This window comes from Gorilla gorilla, chromosome 7 (genome assembly GCF_029281585.2).
Source record: "Gorilla gorilla gorilla isolate KB3781 chromosome 7, NHGRI_mGorGor1-v2.1_pri, whole genome shotgun sequence".
In the NCBI taxonomy this organism is placed as follows: Eukaryota; Metazoa; Chordata; class Mammalia; order Primates; family Hominidae; genus Gorilla; species Gorilla gorilla.
This window is the reverse complement of record NC_073231.2, coordinates 90,115,830-90,142,089: the sequence shown is the minus strand read 5'-3', so window position 1 is coordinate 90,142,089 and position 26,260 is coordinate 90,115,830. Positions and strand designations below refer to the sequence as shown.

Below are 26,260 nucleotides of genomic sequence, written 5' to 3'. Positions count from 1 at the left end.
CCAACTTGCCTTAATCTGGGACAACCCTGAAGACTCATCCAAGGTCCAGATCACAGGATTCATCACAGGATCAGCTATGGCCTCTGTGGAGAGCATTGTAGGTCAGAACTGATAGCAGGAGATGCTGTCACATCACCTGGCCTTCGTGATGGAGGCCAGGTGGCACTGCTTACCCATTGAAAGCAAAATGGGTGCAATTATTGTAATAATGGGTCTGGAGTTGGATTCAAGAATGGATCTGTGGATCTTTGTGGTGAGTGTTACAGCTGTTAAAGATGGGATGGACCCAAAGGGTGAGCAGCAGCAAGATTTATTGTGAAGAGCAAAAGAACAAAACTTCCACAGTGTGGAAGGGAACCCGAGCTGGTGGCCTGGCTGAGGTGGCCACTGCTGGCTGGGGTGGCCAGCTTTTATTCCCTTATTTGTCCCCGCCCATGTCCTGCTGTTTGGTCCATTTTACAGAGTGCTAATTGGTCCATTTTACAGAGTTCTGGTTGGTCTATTTTACAGAGTGCTGAGTGGTCCATTTTACAAACCTCTAGCTAGGCACAGAGTGTTGATTGGTGCGTTTTTACAGAGCACTGATTGGTGCATTTTACAAACCGCTTGCTAGCTACAGAGCTCTGATTGGTGCATTTTACAATCCCCTTGTAAGACAGAAAAGTTTTCCAAGTCCCCACTCCACTCAGGAAGTCCAGATGGCTTCACCTCTCAATAAGTAGCAGGCTTGGAATGGTAGCCAGGCAGGCTTGAACTTCAGAGAGTTATGGAAATGTTTAACAGCACGTGATGTACTAGGGTAAAGAGAAATGGCCATTGATAAGAGTATTGCTTCATTTGTTAATATATAAGCAAAATAAATCAGGATGAATGATCAGGGCATGGGTGCAGTGGCTCACGCCTATAATCCTAGCACTTTGGAAAGCCAAGGTGGGCAGATCACGAGGTCAGGAATTTGAGACGATCCTGGCCAACATGGTGAAACCCCGTCTCTACTGAAAATAAAAAAATTAGCTGGGCATGGTGGCGTTTACTTGTTGTCTCAGCTACTCCGGAGGCTGAGGCAGGAGAATGACCTGAGCCCAGGAGGCGGAGCTTGCAGTGAGCCGAGATCGCGCTACTGCACTCCAGCCTGGGCGACAGAGTGAGACTCTTGTCTCAAAAAAAAAAAAAAAAAAAAAAGTCACTATTCTTGCCCAATTTTTGGATGGAGTCACTTCCCAGACACTGACTGAAGGAGAAAGTCTTTCCTGTGAGGAAGCATGCAGAAGTGCCATGGCAGGTGTATGCATTAATTAGTTTCCAAGTTCTTTTCGAAGATGGTGGCTGTTTACTCAGGTAGTGTTGCACTGGGAAAACCCCACCCTGTGTAAAGCGGAATACCTCAACATTTTGAAGACTCTCGGACGCAGGGTCCAAGTTGACATTGATATCTGGGGACCAAAAGCATTATTATGTCTCTCAGAATGATGGCATATGGGATCTAGGTAATGAATGGAGTCTTGGCCAAGTCCAGCTCAAAAAGGATCCACAAACCCACTCAGTGGTCATTTCCCGTTTTACAAAATAATTAATTAGAATGGGCACACTTCGAAGCAATCCATGCGTTTCAAATGAAATTACAAGGCAAGTTAGGAAATGTTTCAAATGGAATGGTAATAATAAAACTACAACATCAAAATTGTAAGATGTAATGCTTAGAGTGGAATTTCTAGCTTTCAATGATTATATTAGAAAAGAAGAAAAGTCTCTTAGAATGGAGATATGTGGAAGTTGGTAGCATTCTCATATTGGTTTCTTGGCTTTTGGGTTAAGAGGAGAGGTTATACGGAGAGGCCAACTGGAAGCCTTAGAAACTGTCCTACTTCCTGGTCAAGAGAGTAAATGAAAAAAAAATACTGCAAGCTAGGTATATTCCAGAGATTAACACCCCTATGCAAAGACTTAAAAAAGGTAGAAGTGGTCATCCCATCATATTTCCATTTAGTTCACCAGTTTTAATCTTACAAAAACCAAATAATTTGTGGTAGATGATGGTGGACTACCACAAATTTAATCACATAGTAGCATCATTGGTGGTTGCAATGCCCCTGATATACTTTTGCTAGAACACATTAACATAGTGTTGGATAAATGGTCTGCAGCTATCAGTATGGTGAATGTATTCTTTCCATTATCAAGAAGAAAGTTGAGAACCAGTTTTAGTTTTTGTGGATTGAACCACAGTATGCATTTATGATCTTTCGTCTGGACTATGCTGTCTTTCCCTCTGTTGTAATATAGTCTGAAGGGACTCGGATTATCTGGACATTGTTTAGAACTTCATATTGGTCTATTGTATTAATGATATGTTAACCAGAGAAAATGAGAAGTACATGGCAATATAGTCTGGCTGTGTCCCCATCCAAATATCACTTTGAATTGTAATAATCCACACGTGTCAAGGGTGGGGCCAAGTGGAGATAATTGAATCACGGGGGCAGTTTCCCCCATACTGTTCTCCTGGTAGTGAATAAGTCTCACAAGATCTGATGGTTTTATAAATGGGAGTTCCCCTGCACAAGCCTTCTTGCCTGCTCCCATGTAAGACATGACTTTGCTTCTCCTTTGCTTTCTGCCATGATTGTGAGGCCTCCCCAGCCATGTGAAACTGTGAGTCCATTAAACCTCTTTCTTTTATAAATTACCCAGTCTTGGGTATGTCTTTATTAGCAGCATGAAAACAGACAAATACACATGGCAAATATATGGGAAGACACATGAGTTTCAGGGTTAGAGATAAACTGTACTTCTCTCCATTGGAGGGTGAAGCCAATAAGGAAGAAGCATAGACAAGCAGAACCGAAAGGAAAAATGAGGAGGCAGATGAAGCCGGGAGGGAGAGGAAGACCCTGCGTGTGCCTGGTCCCCTGTTGGGCTTCCCAGTGATTCGAGTAAATAAATTGCTTTTTTTTTTTTGTCTTAAGCTGGGGTGAGTTGAAATTTTGTCACATGTAACCACTGACACTCATTGACAGTCTGCCCAGATTAATTCATTTTCATGGGAAATGTGCCCTTACAAAAAGGACACATTCTGGCCTTTGTTCTGTATGGCACATGTCTCTTAGAGACTGTACCACCTTCAAACAAGGGGGACACCTGCCCTCTTCCCTGCATCTCCCCCTTAGAGAGGAGAAAAAGTTAAGCATTCTTCCTTATGCAGATTGCATGGCTTTATTATCACAGACTAGGAGAAATCTCAGTACACAACTGGCTCTGTGATCTGATCATTGGCAAAAATTATGATCCCAGGTCAACCATTTCAACTAATAATGGTTGTTTTAGTAAGTAGTATACTTTATCCAAAAGTTGATTGTTTAAATAATTGAACAAATCAACTTAATTACCTTGGGGTATATAAAGTTTATTTTAGAGGATTCACCAGAAAATTACAGCTCTTGAAGTTAGATGCATAATGAGGATTTTACAGAGAATTTTGTTCTCTTTTACATGAGTGAGCATTTGCTAATACTCACTTTAAAAGTTTTTTTGGTTACAATTATTGTGGCTAATTTCTGGGGCAGTAACCAGTTAGCAGTTACAATAAAAAAAAGATTCTGTTTGCATTAGCAACAAAAAAGAGAAAATGTCTACGAATAACACTAAAACAAAAACTGCGAATCTTTATGGAGAAAATGATGAAATTTACCTGAGAGACAGAAAATAATTTGAATGATGTAGACATGTAAAATGTTTCTGAAGAGAAGCATGATTAATGTGGAAATGTCAATTCTTCCCAAATTAAAGTTTTAATGTAATTACTATAAAAATTAAATTGGATTTCTTTTTTGCTTTTAGAAATTGCCAATTTTTTTAGTGTCACTTAGAAGAATAAACAGGTGAAATATAACAACATTAAGAAAATGCTGAAAAAATATAATGAGGCAGAAACAAGCTTACTGGATTCTATTGAAAATATTTATTACTTATTATAAAGCATAGCAATTATATCTGCACAGTACTGGCAGATAAGTAGAAAGATAATTCGGAAGAAGAATGTGATTCAAATAAAATGTAATATCTGATAAATGATGTAACATAAATAATAAAGGGTAGGATTATTTAATGATTACTTATAAAGTAATTAGAAAATAGTCTGTTTAGAATTATTTTACTAAATGCTCACCTATTTTCTGATGGATTAAAAGACTGCATTTAAAAACAACAAAATGTAAATAAAAATGAATGGTCTTCTGATCCAGAGATTGAACAGGGTATTTAGCCCAAAGGCAATGAAAGAGAATACTGTGGTTGATTTGATTTCTTACGTAAAGAAAATTAAAAAATTGTTTTGACTTAAAAATTTAAAACAAAACAATACAAAGTAAAAAACCAATAACAAAGAAGGAAAGTATTTTTAACAGCTCTCTAAGGGAATATCATGTTTAGTATATAAATAAATCACACAAATCAATAAAAATCTATTGAGACTCAAGTTCCGTAAAAGAGAAAAAGTTGTGAACAATTCAGAGAATTACCCAAGAAACATTAAAAATTTTACTCTCAAATGGTGGCTCATGCCTGTAATCCCAGCACTTTGGGAAGCTAAGGCAGGAGGATCACTTGAGCCCAGGAGTTTGTGACCAGCCTAGTCAAAATAGCTAGACCCCATTTCTACCAAAAAATAAAAAACTTAGCCAAGTATGGTGGCATGCCCCTGTAGTTTGAGCTGCTCAGGAGGCTGAGGCAGCAGAACAGCCTAAGCCTGGGAGGTCCAGGCTGCAGTGAGCCCTGATTGCCCCACTGCACTACATACATTCTGAGTGCTAGAGTGAGACCTTGTCCCCTGGCAAAAAAATAATAATCAGATGAATGTAAAATAAAACAATGAGATACTGTTTTAAGTATGCAGTTATCAAACAGCAAATGTCTAATGCTTGAGCATACTCGTTTAAATTTTAAATTGTAATTACATGCTTGTATTACACTTTGATTGTATATATTGAAAACTCTCAAACTGTTAATATTGTCTGATTTGGCACTTCCAGTTCTCAGAATCTATCCTAAGGAAATAATCCAAAATGCAGATTTCCACAAAACATATTAATTGTAGCATCATTCATAACTGTGAAAAATAGAAACAAGTTAAATATCCACTGAACAGGAAATGAAGGTAAATTGTATTAGATCCATACAGAACAGCCATTTAAAATTATACTTAGAAAAAACTTTTATTGTTTGTATTGCAATGTTAAATGAAATTAATATTAATATTTAAATATATATTTAGAATTAATATAAGTAGTTAAATATATTTTGTTTATCTCCAAGTGTTGGGGGCATGTAAACCCGTTGAGGAGCTCACCATTTTTCCTCCCATTCTTCCACCTCCACATCCCATGTCGACTCTTTAAGCATTCTCTATTTTCTTTTCTTTTTCTTTTTCTTTCTTTCTTTTTTTTTTTTTTGAGACAGTCTTGCTCTGTGACCCAGGCTGGAGTGCAGTGGCATGATCTCAGATCACTGCAGCCTCCACCTCCCAGGCTCAAGCAATTCTCCTGCCTCAGACTCTCAAGTAGCTGGGATTACAGTCATGCGCCATCATGCCCGGTTAATTTTTGTATGTTTTGTAGAGACAGGGTTTCACCATGTTGTCCAGGCTGGTCTTGAACTCCTGACCTCAGGTAATCTGCCTGCCTTGGCCTCCCAAAGTGCTGGGATTACAGGCATGAGCCACCATATCCGGCAGCCTTTTCTATTTTCAACCATGCCTCAGAAAACCTGCTTTTGTTGTTGTTGGTGTTTTTTTGTTTTAAACAAAAGTCCCTTAGATCTACCATGGGGTCGTAAAAGCCCAGACCTTCAAAACAGCCCTAAGATAGATACCTTGATGAGATGGATATCTGACGAGTCCATGACTAAGAAACCAAAATACAGTCAATTTCTCAGTCAGATGCTGGTGATATATACAGATAAAAGAACTTTAAAAAATCATTTATAATCTAATAATGAAAAGATTACCAGAGCTAAAGTTTGCTGCACTGACAGCTTGGTTTTGACTGTGTTAGGAGATACATATTAGACAACCAAGTAGAAAAGTAGAGTAGACAGTCAAATATACACATGTTGAGGCCAGGACTTTAGAAATACATGTGTGAGCCACCAGCATAGAGATGGCATGTAAAAGCATAAATGGGATGAGGGCACCCGAGGAGTGAGTATAGATAGACAAGAGAGGCATACATGTGGGTATTTCATAGTATGTGTGCCCAACGACCCTTTTAGAAATTTGAGCCTGCTATATAATGGGATTAGTATAATGTCCCCAAATGAAAGTAATTTCAGGAAGAATTCCAGAAAAGTTTGCAGCTTTCAATACTCTGTTAAATGGCAACCTAAAAAGAAGGGAGAACCCATGGAAATTGTTACCAGGGAGACGTCAACATTCCAGGAATAAGAATGCATTGCAGGTCAGCTGGCTGAACCTCATTGTGACCTGGGAGCCCTGCATGATGAAGGGATGATGGGTGAGCTACCAAGGCTAACTTTTTCCTGAGGACATTGAGTTAGGGAAGTGGCCTCTCCTTGAGGGAAGGAGCCAGATGACTTCTCAGAGAACAACAACCATATTCAAAATATTCTCAAGTTTCTTTTGTTTCTTCTTGTCTGCATCTGATATCCAGGACATTATTCCACAGGAAAAGGTTAACAGGAGATCAAGATCGGCCAGGTGAGGGAAGAAGGGAAGTGGGAACTTGACTACATGGGTTAGGAGGGGCACACACAGGTACATGGGTAGCTGAGAAAGGAATTGTACAGAAGAAAAGGTAACTTTGGTACAAGTTGATTAAAAAGGTAAGGATAGGAGTGCTGTTCAATGATGGACTGAAGACATTCCTCTTTCTGCCTTTCCCAATTCTCACTAAATTGACAGTAAAATACGTCAAACCATAAGATTTTAGAGAAAGAGAAGAGGCAGTAGTGGACGGGAGATGTAAACACATTTTTCCAAGATTGAAAGCAGAACAGAGGAAGATGGAAACCTAGCACTGGCTGATGAGAATTGAGACCTTTCAGGATTTGGTAGCAGCTGGCTCCAGGGAGGATGAGGTTAAGTCATGGGACTAAAAGCAGAGGGGGTTACCTGAAAGTTTCTGTCATACTTTCTGACGCCATCCCCCGTGCCCACCTCCCCACCTGAGAAGCCAGCCAATCACCCTTGCCCGCCTCAGGAGTCAGAAATAATTCTCTAACTACAGAGAATTTAAAATGGAGAGGGTGTAGTTTTAGAAACGTAGATTATCTGATGCATTTGACCACACAGAAAATAGTTTTGACGAGGATTTATGAATGTGTGGGAGACCCTGAGACTTTCTAATTAGAAGAAAAAAGCAAGAGGCATTAATAATTTTTCCAAATCCCAGAAAACAGGACAAGAAAGAAATGTAATTACAAGACCTTTCTTAATGCACTCCTAATGATGGAAACACTATATCATGATTTAGTTTACAGCTGGGATAGAACTACACCGGGAGGATGGTGGAGGAGAAGAAGGCTACAGACTGGTGGAGGAGAGATGCCTCTTTTCGTAATTAGTTTTACATTATTTGATTTCTTAAACTTTTTTTTTTTTTTTTTTTAGATGGAGTCTGGCTCTTTCTCCCAGGCTGGAGTGCAGTGGGGTGATCTCGGCTCACTGCAACCTCTGCCTCCTGGGTTCAAGCAATTCTCCTGCCTCAGCTTCCTGAGTAGCTGAGATTACAGGCACCCGCCACCATGGCTGGCTAATTTTTGTATTTTTAGTAGAGATGGGGTTTCACCATGTTGGTCAGGCTGGTCTTGAACTCTTGACCTCAGATAATCTGCCCACCTTGGCCTCCCAAAGTGCTGGGATTACAGGCGTGAGTCACCACACCTGGCCTGTTTGTGTATTGTTGTGATAACAAATTGCACTCCAGCTGGGGCAACAGAGTGAGTCTCCATCTCAAAATAATAGTAATAATAATAAAATAAAACTTCAAAATTGTAAAGAGGGGAAAGAATTGTATACTGTCTCTAGGCTCCTCCCATGCCATCTCAGTTTCCTCAGCATCTCTGTATTTACTTAGCATTGTAGCCATTTTTAGAATCTCCCCCACCAAGTTTTGAGGAACTTCAAGATTTAAAAGTAGGTAGAAAAAGATGAGCGAATCAAAGAGACAGAGAAGTGGTCAGACACGTAAGATGAAACCAGGAATGTTGAAATTAAGAAGGAAATTGTCAACAGCCAAATGCTGCAGATGGGTCAAATGAGTAACTTTCTCTGTCTTAGCTTTTCCGTAAAGATTGTTTCTCCAAAGCCTCCCACCTACTGCTCACCCGCTCCCATCCCAATCTCAGGCAGGTGCCACATCATGTACTTTCATGGCAGCTGTAATCACTCTATACCTGAGTATCTCTCAGCTGCCCCTACAGTTCTAAGCCTCTTAAGGGAAGGGGCCATATTCTCTATGTATTCATAGCAAAGCTTTACGTAGATAATTCTTCTGTGTATTCAATTTCACATTCTGCTTTTTCTTAATACTTTGTTCTGATTAAAAAAGTAATATAGATTTACTTTTGAAATTTTAATATTATAGAAATATAAACTACAGAAGGTCAAAGTTCCCTTACCTCCCCACTACCTGCCTATGACTGTTGTTAAAAGTTTATCTTTTTCTCAGATAGTGTTAGGTAAAATACTTAGGTTAATATATTTTCATAAAAATGTTTAGTGTTTGTATATACATATGATCATTTGCAATACCTAAAATTCAGTGTTATTAAAAATTTAGAGCCAGGCACAGTGGTATACACCTATGGACCCAGCTACTCGAGAGGCTGATACCTCTGGGAGCATCACTTGAGTCCAGGAGTTCTGGTCCAGCTTGGACAATATAGTGAGACTCCCCATGTCTAAAAAACAAAAATAAGAAATTTAGGTTATATCTATTTCTTACCATTAGAAATGAAGTTAGATGGATATTTTGTGTTATAGGTTTGTTCCTATTTCTGATTCTTTAGATTCCTAGGAATGTAATTATTTGATCAAAATGTGTACTTTTAAGACTTTTAATTTATATACCAAATTAAAGTGGTGGATAGTGTTTTTCAAATTTTTTTATCTTTAATGATATTTTGCCTAGTCATTTGATCAATTACTGTAAGAGGTATATTAAGAAATAATGTTTTGAATTCTCCATTTATCCCTTTTTTTACTTTATTCCTTTCATGTATATTAAAGCTCTTAGGGGCATATAACTTTACATTTGTTATATCTCCCTGATTTATTAACCCTTTTATCATTATAAAATTTCCTTTTTGGATCTAATAATATTCCTTGTCTTAAAGTTTATTTTTTCTGATATTAATATAGCCATTCTGGCTTTATTTTGATTAGTGTTTGTATGATATTCTATCCTTTTACATTCAATTTATTTATGCCTTTGTGTTTGAAGTGTGTTTCCTGTAGACAGTAGGCAGTTAGGTCTTCCTTTTTAAAATTAATCTGTCTTTAGGGATATCTAGACCATTTACATTTTGATGTGATGACTGTTACAGTTATACTTAGTTCCATCACTTTGCTATTTTTCTATTTGTCTTATCTGTCTTATGTCCTTTTGTTTTGTGTTAATCAGGTATTAATTCCTCTATTAGCTTTTTAGTATATATATATATGCTGTATGTATATATATATATGCTGTATGTATATATATATATGCTGTATGTATGTGTGTGTATATATATATATATATACATATGGACAAACTATTAGCTATTTCCCAAGAAATGAGAAAGAGTCACACCTCAGACCATTTTTTTTTCTGAATAAAGTGGGCAACAACATGCTGTTGGAAATTCTGATTTACTCTCATATAATCCAGAGCTAGCTGGTAAAGCAGGAAATAGTATTTTCCTTCTCAATCAACTTAATGTAGGGTCCTCCTTATGTTTTGATATTATATGTATCAAAATATCACTATGTACCCCAAGTTGTTGGCAACATTACATTGCAGTATGAGTATGCACAGTGGAAATAGAAAGCAAACTCATATTTTGTGCCTTAACATCTATTTGAATTCAATTTCATATATTTACCTTTTCCACTTGATTATGGAGTCTTGCTGGGCACTCTAGACTTATGGCTTAGGGGATCAGCTAATACCCAATTCAGGATAGATAACTCCACTTGTATGTTCATTGGGTGTCCCATGTTGAAGCATTGACTCTACAAGTTCCAGTAGCCACCAAAAAGTTTTATTCAAAATAATAATTACAGCAAAATCCTCTAGGAATACTCTACTGGGGCTTGCTACAATTTTCACACAGTATCCTGATTGTGCACATCTGAGAACTGCTGACTTTGCTGGGTCATAAAGTTCAAGTGGCAGAGTTGCATGCTCTGCAACGAACAATGAACAACAAGCCTTCTCTTGCTCTGAGCCCACTCATGTTTGACAGTCTTTTAGAATGCTCAATAAACAGGTCAGCATATCATACCCAAGTATGGGACATGTTTTTCTTAAAATTAAAGTGGGCCACAAAAATGATCGATACTCCGTTGGTGAGATTAATGTGCAGCAAATTGCCTTTCATGTTGAAAGGGATATTCTAGTATGACTCAGACCTTTGGACTCCTTAGAAACTTTACTGACCCAGCCTCTACACTGAATTTGTTTTTCTTTTTCTTTTTATAAATTTCAGTTCTAGGGTACATATGCATAACGTGCAGGTTTGTTACATATGTATACATGTGCCATGTTGGTGTGCTGCACCCATTAACTCGTCATTTACATTAGGTATATCTCCTAATGCTATCCCTCCCCCCTCCCCCCACCCCACGACAGGCCCCGGTGTGTGATGTTCCCTACCCTGTGTCCAAGTGCTCTCATTTTTCAATTCCCACCTATGAGTGAGAACATGCGGCATTTGGTTTTCTGTCCTTGCGATAGTTTGCTCAGAATGATTGTTAGTTTTACAATCTACCCATCTGACAAAGGGCTAAAATCCAGAATCTACAAAGAACTTAAATTTGCAAGAAAAAATCAAACAACCCCATCAAAAAGTGGGCAAAGGATATGAACAGACACTTCTCAAGACATTTATGCAGCCAACAGACACATGAAAAAATGCTCATCATCACTAGCCATCAGAGAAATGCAAATCGAAACCACAATGAGATACCATCTCACACCAGTTAGAATGGCAATCATTAAAAAGTCAGGAAACAACAGGTGCTAGAGGATGTGGAGAAATAGGAACACTTTTACACTGTTGGTGGGACTGTAAACTAGTTCAACCATTGTGGAAGACAGTGTGGCGATTTTTCAAGAATTTGTTTTTCGTCTGTTGGCATGCATCTTGATGTCTGCTACTTCCTGCTTATCAGGTTCATTTAGCAGGATACAGTAGACCAGTGCAATGTCATGTGGGATGTTGAAGCCTTTGGTTTTGGAGAGGTGAGATATCATTGTGTCAAATTTTTGAAAAGTTGTGCTTCTGACCCTACCAAATGAAAACAAAATGCTAAGAGCTAAGACATGGAATCAACCTAAATGTCCATCAATGACAGACTGGATAAAGAAAATGTGGTACATATACACCATGGAATACTGTGCAGGCATAAAAAATAATGAGATCATGACATTTGCAGGGACATGAAAGGAGCTGGAAGGCATTATCCTCAGCAAAGTAACGCAGGAACAGGAAGCCAAATATGATATGTTCTCACTTATAAGTGGGAGCTAAATGATGAGACCACATGGACATGTATTGGGGAACAACACACACTGGGGCCTATTGGAGGGTGGAGGTTGGGACAAAGGAGAGGATCAGGAAAAATAACTAATGAGTACTAGGCTTAATACCTGGGTGATGAAATAATCTCTACAACAAACCCCATGACACAAGCTTACCTATGCAACAAATTCTGCACATGTACCCCTGAACTTAAGAGGTTAAAAAAAGTTTAAAAAAAAAAGACTGATAAATGAGATGGATATACTAATTACCCTGATCTGATCACCATATATATACCAAAACATCACTATGTACCCCATGAATATGTACAATTATTATTTGTCAGTTAAAAATAAATTTTAAAAAGTAAAAAACCCAAAATATTTCTGGTAATTTTTGTTTCATGGGATAGAAAAAAGCATTTACCAGGATAATATCTGCTACTAAGTAATAGGGGTTTTGTTGCCTTTTATTTATTTATTTATTTATTTATTTATTTATTTATTTATTTACTGTGATTTGATCACAATAAAGAGACCACATCTGGAAGAGCAGCTCCAATTAAAATCATCACCTAGTTGAGTTATCAATGATTTAATGCTATCTCCCAAACTCCAGTTGTCTTCTTGCATAGACCAAATGGTGATTCAAATGGTGGTATGACAGGAGTCATTAGTCCTGTATCTTTCAAATTATTTATGGTAGCATTAAATTAAGAATTTTCCATGAAGATATATTACTTTTGGTTTAATATTTTGGTAGGGAGAGGGAGATATACTGGCTCTTCTTTGCATAATAATTCTTAATGTATTAGAAAGCCAATGTGGATGTTTTGTCAGCTGCTGATTGTTTATTCCAACCATATACACAGAAACTAAAAAACATCTGAGGAATAGGTTCAGCATCCCATTGGGCCAACTGTGTGGTGGACTTAGGTTGTAACTCCTTTTGTCATGTGGTTTCCATGAACTTCCACTGTGATCTGAAGATTGCACTAAGTGTTCTAGATTCACTGGAATTAGCTTTAGGTCAGAACAAGTAGGTAAGAAGATTCAACATCATACAAATGTCAATGATGACTCGCATATGTGGTCATTTGATTGGTGACCATATTGACGGTCAAAGGTTTTTCATTGCTAATAGTGTTGGTTCAACTGGATATCAATATAGAAAAGTGTCTCTTGACTCTTGATGCACAAAAATAAATTCCAGATGAATCACAGATCTTGATAGGCAAAGTAAAACAATAAAGCTCTTAGAAAAAAATACAGACAATTTTCATCTGGGAGGGGGAAAACATTCTAAACAATTTGCCTAAGAAATCTAGGCAAAAATTTCTTAAATAGCATTCAAAATGGTACAAAAAATCCAATTACAAGGGGAAATTGATAAATTATTGTGTTCATCAAAATTATTAAAATGAAAAGGCAAGCTTCAGAATGGGACTTGTATTTATAATACGTAAAGAACTCCTACAAGTTAATAAGAAAAAGGTAGAATGTCCAGTAGAAAATGGATAAAAGATGTGAACCCAAAAAAGTACATCCAAGGGGTAGGAAACATAAAATGTTGGTCACATTTACTAGGCAACAGAGAAATGCAAATTAAAACCAGAAATTGATACAAATACACACATACACACACACACACACACACACGCACACCCCAATTCTAGTTTTGAAAAAGTAGCTACTCTAAAAGTCAAGTGTTGTCAAGGATGGGGGTAATTGGAACTCTCATACACTGCTGATGGGAATGCAAATTAGTACAGCCACTTTGGAAATTGTTTGACAGTATTTACTAACATCGAATGTGCATATACTCTATAACCCACTGACTGGCTTATATCCTAAAAATGCATACATATTTCCATCCAAAGACATGCAAATAATAAAAATAATGAAAACTGATGAGCAGACATGTATGCCCCTGTGAATTCTCAGAGTAGAATCCTAAACTCCTGCATATTCATCTGTGTCTCATTACATTTTTCATTTTCATTTCATCTATTTTTTTTTTACAAATTTTTACCATTTTCATCACATTTTAAATTTCTTATTCTGACCTGTTCTCTCCAGATAGCAGTACTCTATTATTTTATAGTAGAAAATTCAAAAATACATTTTATTGAGAATACCAAATAGTTCTCTGAAGTTTCCTGTTGGATGCTGTAGTAGATAACTTCCAGGTATTTGCTCTTCATTTGATCTTCCAGAAGGACTATATCTTTTACCGTCTTGAAATATTGTCCCCTAAAGCCTCCACATTAGTTTTTCTTTACTATTGACTGTCAAATATGCTGAATGGTTTCAAAGTCACTGTATCGCGACATAGCAGTATGCAGAGATTGTACTTGCCCCCACTGTCTGCACTTGGTTTATGGTTACATTCACCTCTAGAATCTTACATTCATGAACATGGTCCTCCTCTACCAAGGAGGCACTCAAAACCCACTGCTAAATGAATTGATATTTTGGACCAATGTGTATATGATACACTACAAGTCCCAGAATATACAGTACCACAACTGGATTTCTTTATACCCTTCCCTGCCCTGATACCTCATTTGACATAAGCATGGGATATAACTAACAGCACTTTGAAATGCCCGCATTCATGACTATCACAATATAGCATGTAGCCAATAGCTTTCTATTTTATGGCTTTAGAAAACTATCATTTTCTTAGCCTTCTTTACTTTTTTTTTTTCTACTAGCACTAGCAGGTGGGTTTCCTTGGAGAACTATTTTTATAATCAATTTTTCAATGTTGCTTTATGTAGAAGGTGAACTGAGAACTATCAAGCTACTTTGGGATGGCAGCACTGGGCTATCAGATATGCTTGTGCATTGCTTAAAGGACTAATTTCAGTTCACCAAGTCAACATGCAGTACCAATTTGTGCTTCAGTAAATTTTTAAATTTGAGAATTTCCAGGATACTGTTTTGAAGGTAAAAATTAATTTGGTCATTTCCTTAATCACCTGCCAATCTAATTTAAGTTGCTACTTTCTCAGTGGAATCCCAAGATGATTCGGGAATAAAAGAGACTGAGGTATTTTGAAATACAAGTGTTGAAGACTAGATTCTCAGTAGAAAATTATAACCGTCTTTTATTTTAGGATGTGGTTTATTTATCTTAAGTGCCGTCTCTTTAAATCTGTTCTTCGTCTCCTGCTTAGACCAAAGAATCAATCATGTTTTTTGTTCTTTACTTTTAGGGTCTGAATCTCAGCCCTCAGAGAAGACTTATTTTACATGGTTTCTTATTTTTTTCACAGTTTTTAATAGGAAAGAAAAAAAGGCATACAAATTTACTTGGTCATAGTTTTACGTGACATGGGAGCCTTCAGAATGAAAACCCAAACAGACACAGAAAAGTGTCCATTTGAAGAAAAATTGATACAAAGTATTTTACATATCGATGGGCTACAGGTTGAGTATTTGCTACATGCATAGAATGTGTAGTGACCAAGTGAGGGTGTTTGGAGTGTCCATCACCTTGAGTATTTATCATTTCTGTGTGTCGGTAACATAACATCTCAAGTCTTCTATTCTAGCTACTTTGCAATATACAATACACTGTTGCTAACTGTAGTCACTCTACTCTGCTATAGAATATTGGAGCTTATTTCTTCTATCTAGCTGTGTGTTTCCACCCACTAACCAGTCTCTTCAGTCCCAGCCACAGACCCTTCCTAGCCTCTGGTATCTTTCTATTCTCCATCTTCATGAGATCAGCTTTCTTTCAGCTCCCACATGTAAGTGAGAACATGTAATGTATGTCCTTCTGTGCCTGCATTATTTCACTTAATTACCTTCAGTTTCATCCGTGTTGCTGCAAATGATATGATTTTATTTTTTATGGCAGAATAATGTTTGTGTATACATACCATATTTTTCTTATCTGTTCATCGATTCCATATATTTGCTATTGTGAACAGTGTTGGGATAAGCATAGGTGTGCAGCTATTCTTTTGATATACTGATTTATTTTCCTTTGGATAAATACCCGGTAGTGGCATTGCTAGATAATATGGCGGTTCTATTTTAAAAAAATGTCCATATTTATTCTTAGATTCAACAAAGTATGGACAGCCATGTAGAAATGTGATTAGACAGAAAGGGTATGATCTAATACTAACATACTACTGAGGGGAACACCCAGCAAGACCTGTTTGTTTAGCTTCTTCTTGGCCCATTTCCACACACTTTTAAAGGGAATTACATGGCTAGGCCTAGATATTGTGATGAGATAAATACGTCTTCAGTGCCCTCAGATGTGTCTTCCATTATGTCTGGCATCCTTTCTTTCTTTCTCTTCCCTTCTTATGTCAATAAGTACAGCTTGCTATTGTGGGATACCTCTAACAGTATTGAGGTGTTTTAATGGTAGAGTTTGAAGTTTTGTTCCTTGTTATGGGAGTGGCACTGTGACCATCTGCTAATAGAACTGACGCCATTTAGAACAGCTGATACTCTCCCCTTTCCTCCTGCTGGCCCAGTTCAGTATGTAGTCTCCAGATATCTAGTTTGCAGTTTCTTAAATGAGATACAATGGGTAACCTGATCTGAGTACTTCTGCTTTTTCCTTTAAAGATAAAATGATAAAAAAAATCTTATAAAAACTTCCAAAGAAGTAAGTACATTAAACTTTCCCATTCTCCATGCCTTAAGCCAGTGGTCAGCAAACTTTTTCTGTAAAGGGCCATATAATAAATATTTTAGGCTTTACGTATTTTACAATCTCTGCCGTAACTACTCAACTCTGCTGTGTCCTACGAAAGCAGCCATAAACAATACACCAACAAATGGATGTGGCTGAGTTCTAATAAATCTTTATTTACTAAAACAGGCAGCAGGCAGATTGGCCCACATACTGTAGTTTTGCAGACACATCTGACGTAAGCCCAAAATTCCCTATTCTTTTGGGTAGTTCTAGTTTCATCTTCCCCATGTGCTTCAGTTCCTCTAAAACGAAACACTATAAAAAAAGTGTTCCAGTGTCCAGTGATGTAACAAAATAGAACTCTGTGAAATTTTAGGCCTCTTGGGTGAATAAGTTATTCTCCTGTTATCGTGCCTAAACGTTAACTTTTGAATTACTTAAAGCTATTTCTAAGGCAGCATTTCTGGTCCTGGAATATGACTTCTGGAACTAGAGACAAGACATTCTCAAGAGGGGACAGGTGCTCCCAAATTGTACTCACCATCTGGTCAAACAGAGTGGGAATCAATTGTCTTTGAGGGCAAGGTGTGAACACCTGTTCTTTCTTTTGGATGGCGGATTTAGTATTTCAGGTAAATATCAAAAGGTGTATTTGCCCACCACTCTGGAATTTAAGCCTATTTTTAAAGCATGAGCAAATACATCCTCAAGTTGGGCCATGGTCGGTTGATTTATGACTCAGGAATGCTGAATTCCCATGTTGGAAGCTGACCAACAGTTACAATGTTCTGTGCGCTGCTGGCTGCTTCCCACACAGATAATTACCAGAGGCTAATTTACAGATGCCAGTGGGAACGGAAATGGAGTGAATGGCTGCCCGCAGAGCTAGGAAATGGATTTTATCAGGAGTCATGGAGAAGCGTGTTTGTTCTCAGAGAAAAAAGTCCAGAAAAGTGACTCGTTGAGAAACATGCCAGCAAAATGAGTTATCCAAAGGGCGGTGCAGTATTTAAAGCATTGCTTTAGAGTTAGCCAACCTGGGCTAAAATCCTTATTGCCCCACTTAATAGGTAGAAACCTTGAATCAGTTACTTAACCTAACTTTCCATTCCTCACCTGCAACATCAACATAATAGTAGAATCTATCTCAAAGTTGAGATGATTAAATAAAAAAATGCACGTAGAGCATCTACCACCATATTTAGAAAATAGTAAATGATCAATAAAAATTAGCTATTATTATATTCTAACACTTCCAGTCTTGAGGTTATCACAAATTTTGTTCTCTATTCAACAATCAGGAATACACATTTTACCTTCCTCATTTGCTCAAGGTTATTGGAGATTTTGAGAGTCTTTGCTTGCTTATCTTGTAGAGTAGAAAATGGAGATTCATGAATTTAAGTGAATTCCCCAAGGTTAGAAATGGATGGAACCAGAATTAAAACTCACCCAACTGACCTGCTTTTTAATCTAGACATTCCCAAATTTGAGCTTCTCCAGAAGCTGCACTGATCCTCTTCCACTCAGCTTACTTCTCATGTTATTCTAGCAATCTTAGCACCAAAAATTGAAGCTATAAATAGAGTGACCTTTGGCAAATTATATCCCCCAATCTCAATTTTTCATTTATAAAATAAGCAGCTTGGTATATAGAGATGATCCATGTCATTTCTTCCAATTCTAGAATGTAAACCTAAAAGTTTTGTAGAGAAACTCATCACTGAGGTGAACAACCAGAGTCATGGAAGTAGGTAGGTCATGGTTGACCAATGCCTCCATCTTCATGAGGACATCGGTAATCAGAATTAAAGTCAAACTCAGGATTGTGACTATTACCAAGACCAGGTGTCTTGCACCCACAAAACATCCTTGCTGTTTGTATTTGGTGGCCAGCATGGGCTACCTCTGGAATTTGCATCATACTGTCACAAGAAGGACCAGGGATTTTAGCATTTGAGGAAAACTTAAAGTAGGTAATAAATCAACTATGCAAATAGCAAAGTATGCAAGTCTATTAGTCTGTTCTCATGCTGCTAATAAAGACATACCTGAGACTGGATAATTTACAAACGAAAGAGGTTTGATTGACTTATAGTTCAGCATGGCTGAGAGGCCTCAGGAAACTTAAAATGATGGTGGAAGGGAAAGCAAACACCTTCTTCACATGGTGGCAGCAAGGAGAAGTGCTGAGCTAGAGGGGAAAGGCCCCTTATAAAGCAATCAGCTATTGTGAGAATTAACTATCATGAGAATAGCATGAGGGTAATTGCCTCCATGATTAAATTACCTCCCACTGGCTCCCTCCCATGACACATGGCGGTTATGGGAATACAAGATGAGATTTGGGTGGGGACAGAGGCAAACCATATCAACAAGTAAGTGTCTTTTTTTCCCACTGAACTTAGGCAAATTTATTTTGCCTTGGAAATTAAGGTCACATAAGTTCTTGAATTAACAATAAAATAATATTATTTAGAATTTAATCTCTCTCTCTCTCTCTCTCTCACACACACACACACACACACACACTCTACTTATGTTGCCTGTTACGTTTCTCAATGTGCAGGACATTTAAATTGAAGTACCTCATATTTTAGGAGGAATTAAGTAATGGAGCTAAAGAGGGCTACCTAGTTTTCTATATTCTAGTATGATACTCAAAACTCTAAATTAAGATAATTTAAAAAATAGCATGGGGAAAACAATACAAATATTTAGCAAGATTATTACTATAGAGCTGTTTAGAATTGTTAATTAGATGTGGATATTGTTGATGAGTTTAAATCATAACTAAATAATTTAATAAATAAGTAGTTCTATAGCATATAAGAGTAACCAAAGTTTGTATTTGGAACAAACATTATCCTTAATATACACACTTCAAAATCAACATAGATTTTTAGATTTAGACTTATATTTTTCTTTTTAAAAAAGATAGATAATTGTCTCAAAAGATGGGTCATTCTCTTTAATGTGAGATACACTCTTCTACAAAAGAAGATGTATGAGTAGCCTGAATTAGGCAGTTGATATTAAAGTGATAATTTTCTATGGTGGAGGCCATCACATTTAGGCTATATAGTGTTGTGGTTAAGAAAATGGACTTTGGTATCAGACAGACTTGCATTTGATTTTGTTCTTTGTCCCTTACTGTGAGACCTTTGATAAAGTATTTGACCCATCTAAGCCTCTGTTTCTCCAATGTGAAATATAGAGAATGATTGTAACTAGTATTTCATGGGTGACATTGAAAGAATTGAGATAATGACATGTAACTTGCTAGGCACAGCATTTGCCAAGTGCTTCGTGCCTTTGTTACTGGCTGCCTGGCTTCGAGAAACATCTCCAGCTTCCTCTTTACAGCAGCCTTCCTGCAGGGAGGGAAAGGGGGGCTTTGGGATGCTTCTGCCCACTTTGTCATTGATGGTCAGAGGCCAGTAAGCAGTGAGCAGGTGACTGTCGTAAGCCTGCAGGTGTGGTGAGTCCTTTAGATGCACTGATCTGAGCTTTTCAGTTTTGTATTTGAAATGAGATGTTTTTCATGTGGGTGTAGAATTCGCTTCTTGGGTTTGGTGGATATTTTAAACCATCTGCATTTGCCCACTTCTTTTCAATTTCTCTCTCTGATTAATCTCAGTAGAGATATGTCTTAGACAATTATATCTGATGGAAATTATGTACTTGGAATTTTAGCTATAGAGTTCCTTATAGAGTTTCAATTTTTTGGAGAAAAAATGATTACTATCTTGAAACATTAATTAGAAGTAGTATATATTTTTGCCTGTTTATATAAAGATATCCATTCTTAAATTTTCCTTTGAAAATTTGAATTCACTAATTATATAATATTTTTAGCTCAATTGACTAACCTATTTACTATAATGGGGATAAATTACACTTTTTAATTAATTAATTAATTTATTGAGGCACAGCCTCGCTCTGTTGCCCAGGCTGGAGTGCAGTGGGCAGTGGCACAATCTCCACTCAACGTAGCCTCTGCCTCTTGGGTTCAAGTGATTCTCATGCCTCAGCCTCCTGAGTAGCTGGGATTACAGGCATGCACCACAACACTCAGCTAATTTTTATATTTTTAGTAGAGACAGGGTTTCACCCTGTTGGCCAGGCTGGTCTCAAACTCCTGATCCACCTGCCTTGGGTTCCCAAAGTGCTAGGACTATAGGTGTGAGCCACTGCGCCCACCCACTCTTTTTATTTTTATTTTTTATTTTATTTTATTTTTTTTCAGACAGAGTCTTGCTCTGTTGCCCAGGTTAGAGTGCATTGGCACGATCTCGGCTCACTGCAACCTCCACCTCCTGGGTTCAAGCGATTCTCCTGCCTCAGCCTCCCGAGTAGCTGAAATTACAGGCACTGGCCACCATGCCCGGTTAATTTTTGTATTTTTAGTAGAGATGGGGTTTTACCATCTTAGCCGGGCTGGTCTCAAACTCCTGACCTCGTGATCCACCCGCCTCGGCCTCCCAAAGTGCTGGGATTACAAGTGTGAGCCACCACGCCTAGCCTCTTTTTATTTTTATAGATAAAACTTGAAATAAACTTGGAGTTCTTTAGAGTTCTTGACATAAATATATGTCATTTCATTGTACTGGGGTGGAACTCTCTTTTTTGTCAGTCAACCAAGTTGACAGTTTATTCACAGATAATGAGGACATATGCTCAATTTGCCGTTTTTAAATTGTAATCATGCAATCAAGCATGTTCAGAAAAAAATCCAGTAGGCAGTGAATGCATGCTAGGTTACTTAGGCCATGGGCTTGGATAAAAGTGTTATTACTTTTGCAAACAAATGGTCCCTTTTTATTAATGTCAGTGCCACTTAACATTCTATTACCTTTTGATACATTGCCTTGTGACTTTATTTTTTCCAGCTTTACTGAGGTATAACTGGTATTTAAAAAACTGCACATAATTAATTACGCCATTTGGTGAATTTGGACTATGTATACACTCATGTTGCCACCACCACAATCCAGGTGATAAACATATCTATCACCTCCAAAAGTTTCCTGGTAAATCCTCCCTTTTTTGTGTGTGAGAATACTTAAGATGAGCTCTATGCTCTTAATAAAATTTTATTTTATTTTATTTTTAGTTCTGGGGTGCATGTGCAGGATATGCAGGTTTGTTACATAGGTAAACGTGTGCCATGGTGGTTTGCTGCACCTATCAACCCATCACCTAGGTATTAAGCCCTGCATGCATTAACTATTTTTCCTAGTACTTTCCCCCCAACTCCCCTTTCCCCCAACAGGCCCCAGTGTGTGTTGTTCCCCTCCCTGTGTCCATGTGTTCTCATTGTTCAGCTCCCACTTAGAAGTAAGAACATGAGGTGTTTGGTTTTCTGTTCCTGCATTAGTTTGCTGAAGATAATGGCTTTCAGCTTCATCCATGTCCCTGCAAAGGACATGATCTCATTCCTTTTTACGGCTTCATAGTATTCCATGGTATATATGTACCACATTTTCTTTACACAGTATATTATTGATAGGCATTTGAGTTGATTCCATGTCCTTGCTACTGTGAATAGTGCTGCAATGAACATAATGTGTGCATGTATCTTTGTAATAGAATGTCTTATATTCCCCTGGGTGTATACCCAGTAATGGAATTACTGGGTCACATGGTATTTCTGGTTCTAGATCTCTGAGGAATTGCCACGCTGTCTTCCACGATGGTTGAACTAATTTACATTCCCACCAATAGTGTAAAAGCATTCCTATTTCTCCATAACCTCACCAGCATCTGTTGTTTCCTGACTTTTTAATAATGGCTGTTCTGACTGGCATGAGATGGTATCTCATTGTGGTTTTGATTTGCATTTCTCTAATGATCAGTGATGTTGAGCTTTTTTTCATGTTTGTTGGCTGCATGAATGTCTTCTTTTGAGAAGTGTCTGTTCATGTCCTTTGCCCACTTTTTGATGGTGTTGTTTTTTCTTGTAAATTTGTTTGAGTTCCTTGTGATTCTGGATATTAGACCTTTGTCAGATGGATAGATTGCAAAATTTTTTTTCCCACTCTGTAGGTTGCCTGTTCACTCTGATGATAGTTTCTTGTGCTTTACAACAGTTCTTTAGTTTGCTTAGATCCCAATTGTAAATTTTTCTTTTGTTACAATTGCTTTTGGCAATTTCATCATAAAATCTTTGCCCATGACTATGTCCTGAAGGGTACTGCCTAGATTTTCTTCTAGGGTTGTTATAGTTTTGGGTTTTACATTTAAATCTTTAGTCTATCTTGAGTTAATTTTGTATAAGGTGTGAGAAAGGGGTCTAGTTTCAATTTTCTGCACATGGATAGCCAGCAAAATTTTAAGTGCACAATACCTTATTGTTAACTACAGGTACTTTGTCATATAGCAGATCTGAGGAACTTACTTATCCAGTATAACTGTAACTTTATTTATTTGTTTGTTTCTTGAGACAGAGTCTTACTCTGTTGCCCAAGCTGTAGTGCAGTGGTGTCAACACAGCTCAATGCAGCCTGGATCTTCTGGGCTCAAGTATTCTTCTTGCCTCAGCTTGCCAAGTATTTGGGACCATAGGTGTGCACCACCATGCCTGACAAGTTAAAATTTTTTTTGTAGAGATAGAGTCTCCATATGTTGCTCAGGCTCGTCCTCAATTCCTGGGCTCAAGTGATCTCCTGCCTTGGCCTCCTGAAGTGTTGGGATTACAGGCGTGAGCCAACATGTGTGGCCTAACTGTAATTTTATACCCATTGAATGACGGCTTCTCATATCCCCTTCCCCCATCTCCATGATTCTACTATCTACTTCTTTATCTTTGATGATATTAGATATCTCCTATAAGAGGAATCATGTATTCAACCTTCCATCACTGACTTCCTTAGAATAATCCCTTCTAGGTCCATCCATGTTGTCACCAGAGGTAGGATTTCCTTTTATAAGGCTGAATAATATTCCATTGTATGGATATACCACATTTTCTTTATCTATTCATCCCTCAAATCTTGGCTATTGTGAATAATGTTGCAATAAGCATGGGAATGTAGGTATCTTTTTGAGATCCTGATTTCAATTGTTTTGGATATACCCCGAAATGGGATTGCTGGATAGTATAGTAGTTCTGTTTTTAGTTATTTGAGCATCCTTCACACTGTTTTTGATAGTGGCTGCACCATTTTATATTACACCCAACAGTGTACAAGGGTTCCAATTTCTTTGCCACCTCACCAACACTTATTATTATTTTTGGTAATAACCATCCTAAGAGATATGAGGTAATATCTCATTGTCTTTTTTTTTTTTCGAGATAGGGTCTTGCTCTGTCACCCAGGCTGGAGTACAGTGGCATGATCTCAGCTCACTGCAGCCTCCACCTCCCAGATTCAAGAGGTTCTCCTTCCTCAGACTATCAAGTAGCTGGGACTTCAGGCATGCACCACCGTACCTGGCTAATTTTTGTATTTTTAGTAGAAACAAGGTTTCACCATGTTAGCTAGGCTTGTCTCAAACTCCTGACCTCAGGTGATCTGCCTGCCTTGGTCTCCCGAAGTGCTGGGATTACAGGCATGAGCCACTGTGCCTGGCCCTCATTGTCATTTTAACTTAGATTTCCCTGATAATTAGCAATGTTGAGCATCTTTCATATACCTTTTGGTCATTTGCATGTCTTCTTTGGAGAAATGTCTATTCAAATCCTTTGCCCATTTTTAAATTTATTATTATTATTTTTGCTGTTGAGTTTTAGGGATTCCTTATATATTTTGGAAATCAACCCCTTATCAGATATGTGGTTTGCAAATATTTTCCTCCATTTGGAAGGTTGCCTTATTACTCTGCTGACTGTCTCCTTTGCTGAATGGAACTCCCTTTTGGTGGTAGGTGAAAACATTTCTCATTCGCTCTCAGAATGGCAAAATTGTAGACAAAATATGAAGTCATAAAAAGAAAATTATTCCAAGTTAGTTAAAATAGAAAACTGTTCACAGTTAGTACATACAATACAAATGAGTTAATATGTGTGGAAAACTTCAAATAGTTTCTGACAAATGATTTGTGCTTAGTGTGTGCCAGGTGATATGATTATGTAATAGGCTGATGCAATTGCCAGTAACAGAATAAGGTAGGAGCGGGTCTTCCTATTTATTGAATAACATGACTTGCCTTTCAACTTGATCTTTGGTAATACTTAGCAATGGATGTTATTAGAATAAAAAAGATCAAGAGGCCTAATTTATTGTTAAGAATGCAAGAATTGGCTGGGCACAGTGGCTCACGTCTATAATCCCAGCATTTTGGGAAGCCAAGGCAGGAGGATTGCTTGAGCCCAGGAATTCAAGACCATCCTGGGAAACATAGTGAAACCTTGTCTCTAAAAAAACAAAACAAAACAAAATTAGCGGGGTGTGGTGCTATGTGCCTGTACTCTCAGCTACTTAGAAGGCTGAGGTGGGAGGATCACTTGAGCCCAGGAGGTTGAGGCTGCAGTGAGCCAAGATCATGTCACTGCACTTGAGACTGGGTGACAGAGTGAGAACCTGTCTCAAAAAAGAAAAAAAAAAAAGAACTACCATACTTACGTGATTTCATATTTTTTAATTGATAAAGAAAATAAGTATGCATCCTTCAATTTTTCAGAAAATTAACAACCCCCAGGGGCCCCAAAAGGACAGAAAGTATATTCTACTTACCAATATGATAGGTTGTTTTTTTTTCAAATAAATGTAATTGCAATTGATACACTTATTGAATTCATACACTGTACATTTTTTTCATGTTTAAGGATTTTGACATTTAGGAATTACTAGAGGTTCAGGAATTTGATGTTCTATCTGGTACAAGACCAATATAAAATAGTCTGTTTCTCTACCACAACTTTGTGATTACTATTTAATTTTCAGGAAGGCAACAAAAGTTGTTTTAGTGATTCTTAACATTTAGATTGGGCTCTAGGACCAAAAGGTGCCATCACATCTGTTACCCCATTTCCACGTGAGATGGGCTGTGTGATTCTCATCTTAGCTGTGATTCAGAAGCCACTCACCTTACATTTCTGAGATCACCGCTCTTTCTACCACATCACAGCTTCTTGCAAGGTACTGTGCTTGTATTTAGATGTATCATGGCAACACCTAAAAATAAGCAATAGCATCTAACAGACTTGCGTCATTCAGCAACTTTAGGTAAGTGTATTTTTCTGTGATTACTTTGCACTTGAGAGCACAGGGTGGATCCTTTCACTTTCTTCCCTCGAATAGTTTTATCTGAGGGTTGAAGGATGAAGGCTTAGGGACATAAAGAACAGTGCCCTCCCTCCCCGGCTTTTTACAAATAGAACTTGATTGCTCTCTTGTGGGAATATACACTGGCATTCAGGTAGACTGTGAGAAAATTAAGCAAGGAGTTGGGATCCTGTGACAGCAGCAGCACCTAGGAAGCTGGCACTGAGAAGGAAGACACTGTATTTTCTTTTTCTTTTCCTTTTTTTTTTGGAGACAGAGTTTCACTTTGGTCACCCAGGCTGGAGTGCAATGGCACAATCTTGGTTCATTGCAACCTCTGCCTTCTGGGTTAAAGCAATTCTTTTGCCTCAGCCTCCTGAGTAGCTAGAACCACAGACTGCTGTGCCCCCATGCCCGGCTAATTTTTTGTACTTTTAGTAGAGATGGGGTTTCACCAGTCTCTACTGGCCAGGCTGGTCTCAAACTCCTGACCTCAGGCTATCCACCTGCCTCGGCCTCCCAAAGTGCTGGGATTGTAGGCATGAGCAACTGCACCTGGCCAACAATATATTTTCTAATAGGATGGTCAGTTGAGAATGAAGTCTTATTTGTTTCCTCATCGTGGTGCTCCTCTGCATTAGGGGAGT

General features: G+C 37.9%; 1 long non-coding RNA gene across 1 annotated transcript in view; it reads left to right on the top strand.

Annotated features, from left to right (window-relative positions):
* Positions 1-6,488: 6,488 nt before the first annotated feature.
* The window catches only part of LOC109027973 (uncharacterized), a 131,134-nt gene continuing 111,362 nt past the window's right edge, over positions 6,489-26,260 (top strand). The window contains exon 1 of the long non-coding RNA XR_010135005.1: positions 6,489-6,709. This is a non-coding gene — a long non-coding RNA (uncharacterized lncRNA). The remainder of the gene's footprint in view (positions 6,710-26,260) is intronic.